The sequence below is a fragment of the Temnothorax nylanderi genome, unplaced genomic scaffold (assembly GCF_030848795.1).
Source record: "Temnothorax nylanderi isolate EJ_2023f unplaced genomic scaffold, tnyl_v1.0 TNYL_tig1074_pilon, whole genome shotgun sequence".
Classification (NCBI taxonomy): Eukaryota; Metazoa; Arthropoda; class Insecta; order Hymenoptera; family Formicidae; genus Temnothorax; species Temnothorax nylanderi.
This window is the reverse complement of record NW_027250136.1, coordinates 38,213-41,574: the sequence shown is the minus strand read 5'-3', so window position 1 is coordinate 41,574 and position 3,362 is coordinate 38,213. Positions and strand designations below refer to the sequence as shown.

The window sequence follows — 3,362 nt, the reverse complement described above, 5'->3', positions numbered from 1 at the left end:
TCACACACGAATTTCCAAGATAAAGGGAAAGGCTCTACCCAGTCTAATTATAAAAAGGCCCACCAAAGTCTAATTATAAAAAGGCCAACAAAGTCTAATTATAAAAGCATCTTCAAATCAGAAGTAGTAGCTCTGTACGGAATGCTCTGCAAAGATTGAAAAATCAAAGAGTTGAAAAAAATGGAGGAGAATTGGTACAATTGATGAAAGGTCAGACACAGAGGAAGAAATGGTTGATGATAATCTAGAAGTACCTAAAAAATGCGGTGCAGAATATATCAATATGGAACTTGAAAAAGCTCGCAAAAGAATTCAGGAACGAATAAAGAAAGCACGGTACGAAAAAGAGACGGAGGCTCATGTGCGAGAGAATCCGGGAATAATAGATAAGAAGATGAAAGACCTAGTGACCAATATGATATGAATGTACAATTCAGATCACCTGACTTTTCTTTAGTAATTCCTCCATCACTCATAGGTAAGCGCTATTGGAATTAGAAATATTTTTGAGATATGCTGGTGTATCTATTATTTGTTTATTATTGCAGATGAGGTAGATAATACAGATGATGTGACGTCCGTTACAACTTGTCAGCCTAGGCAACGTCCAGTCTCTGCCCTTGCACTTGATCCAAAGTCTTCTACATTTAGTTGTTCAAGCTCTGTCTCATCCAACCAGTCTGCTACATTTAGTCGTTCAAGTTCTGTTGCCTCCAATCAGTCTGCCACATTTAGTCGTTCAAGCTCTGTCGCATCTAACAAACCACTCGTCACAACATCTACAGTATTAAATGTGCAAAAAATATTGACTGGTAAATACAGATTAGCTTGAATAGCTAGCTACGGTTGTACGATATTGTTTTTCTGTGTTATTGTATCTCACTGTCTTGTTTAATGCATTTTGATTTTGTTTAGCGCCCTCAACAGCAAATGAATCAACTTGGATCAAGATATATCTTTATCTTCGGCAGGGAAATGTATGCAATTGTAACATTTATTCACTTATTTCTTTCACTACTCTACCCAGTAAAAACAGCCACTAGGCTTTTGACTACAAAATGATGTCAATATGACGTCAAAATCGTCATCACTTTCTCTGTTCTACCTGGGGGTCGATTATGTACTTTAAAACAGTGAAAAATAAAAAAATGAGCGAATTTATACTAGAATATTTAAAATTTCATTAGTTAACATTTCATTGTCACCTGGTGAATTCGCTCACTTTTGTAATTTTCACTAAGTTTTGAAGTACACAATCGATCTTCCGGAATACAAATAAAATTCGGTATTATTTATGTGTAAACATATTTTAATTTATTTTGCCATTATTTTGATTACTCATTTTGACATCATACTCCTCATCGATTTGATGACTTTGACATCATTTTGACTAAGTTGTAGTGTACTGGGTAGTATACTAAAACTATCTATAATACATCTATATATAATACATCTTTTGAAAATGTGATTGTCTTTACAGGTTTTGCTATCTGGGTATATGTTGGCTTCAATGTTTTATGTTACAGATGTGCTTGTGCTGAAGACAGTTCTCTCTAAGCAAGAAGAACTGTCGTGGAATCTTAAAAATGTAGACCATAAACTGGATCTTATTATGGACCTTGTTAGAACTGCCGAAAATGTAAAAAACCAGAAGGATGGCCTACTCTTCCATTACGTGACATGAATTCTTTTTATGAATGGGAGTTGTTTCTCCAAAACGGTGACAACTATGATTTGCGGTAAATATTTAATGTCCTGCATTTATGAAAACTTAGCAACTCTTCTCAACACATCAATATAACTTTTTGCTAATAACTTTTTTTCTGTACAGGTATCCCATTTTAGTGTTGTAGCTGGAAGAGGGGTACACGAAGGAGAAATGGCCACTAGTATATGTAAGAAGATTTTCTCTCCTGAGGTTGCATCACAACTGAATTGGACAGGGGCAGAGATAAAAAAAGGAATCAAGTCACTAAAGTGTGGTATGTGCATTATTGGTAAGTTATTGAAAATTCTGAGAAAAAAAAACATGAAACTCTTACTTTCAGTCCTGCTGTGTCTTAAGGGGGAAGCTTCATGTAAAACGCTGAAAACAAGGCAATTTTCTGGAATTTTTTTTTTAAAAGACATTAAAATAAATGGCTACTTATTGAAACTTGGGTAATGGTTTTAGCAACATTTGTGCAATAAATTTTTTTCGATTTTTTTGACTGGTTACATGAGGCTCCCCCTTTAAAATACACTTCATCTACTCTTAATAAATATGATGATTAACTTATCAACTTAAATCCCGTATTTAGTATTTCTCATGCATAATATTGTAATTTTTTAAATCTTTTTTCAGATGCATGTGGCAAACAATATAAAGGAAATTTTTCGAGATCAAAAGTCACAGGCTACATAAGTACGTGGCTTCGAAGTAATTCAAAGAGGAGAGCCATAAATAATGTTGATTTGCCAAGATAATAAAGATTTTTCAAAGGTCGATTACCTCCCCTAGGTACAGATACTTTTTTGTTATGTTTTTTGCAATGTCAAAATAGGTTGTCAAAGGAAAATATATGAAATTATACAACTATATACAGGTATAAATGTAAAAATTTGTTTTACAGGTGACAAGAGGTAACAACAAAAGCGGGACTATATACGAGTGGTTATAACCAACAGATGAGTCGATATTCGCACGGCTATCCGTAGATGCAGCGCAGAAGCATTTTATTTTATTTGTATCGCGAAAGTTCGTAAAAAAATCGAAATAGATTATTTTCAATTATGTTCCAATTATGTTTGACATGTGAGAATGCTTATCAGTTAACTATCGACGGTTAAACCCGCGGAAACAGTTAAATATGAACTTTATATGGACCTTAATAAAATTTCCATTTAAATTTTATTTGATTTAAATTAATGCTGAATAACTGCATTAATATGGCTCATATTTGTTCTATATATAAAACTTAATTAAGAATATAAGAAGAAATGCCAATATACATTTCGATTAAAATCTCGAATATATGAATACATGTCGTATATTCTTAATTGACGTGTATACTCGTACGTATGTTTCGTAGTATACAAAGTATATATACGTACTTCTTACAGTATCATTTCATCATCAAATATTCGTATTTAATTTGGCTTAATAAGGATTTAATTAGCTAATATATTCAATTTAAATATTAATCTTATTGAAACCATATATGAAATTAATAAGTTGTACATTTTATTCAAATTTCATTAAATTCAAATAAAACTTTTATATGTTCTTAATATGTTGAATTCAAATAAGACCTTTATATGTTCTTAATAAGTTCTAAATCTAATTTAAATTTAATTAAATTCAAATAAGACCTTTATACGTT

At 32.0% G+C, this 3,362-nt stretch overlaps 2 long non-coding RNA genes across 2 annotated transcripts; both read left to right on the top strand.

Annotated features, from left to right (window-relative positions):
- The first annotated feature begins 166 nt into the window (after window positions 1-166).
- LOC139786555 (uncharacterized) lies at window positions 167-939 on the top strand. The gene is made up of 3 exons (XR_011722340.1): window positions 167-478; window positions 549-812; window positions 916-939. It is a non-coding gene; the product is annotated as an uncharacterized lncRNA (long non-coding RNA).
- Window positions 940-1,817: 878 nt separating this feature from the next.
- Window positions 1,818-2,833, top strand: LOC139786556 (uncharacterized). Its single transcript, XR_011722341.1, has 3 exons — window positions 1,818-1,997; window positions 2,345-2,500; window positions 2,613-2,833. It is a non-coding gene; the product is annotated as an uncharacterized lncRNA (long non-coding RNA).
- Window positions 2,834-3,362: the final 529 nt, after the last annotated feature.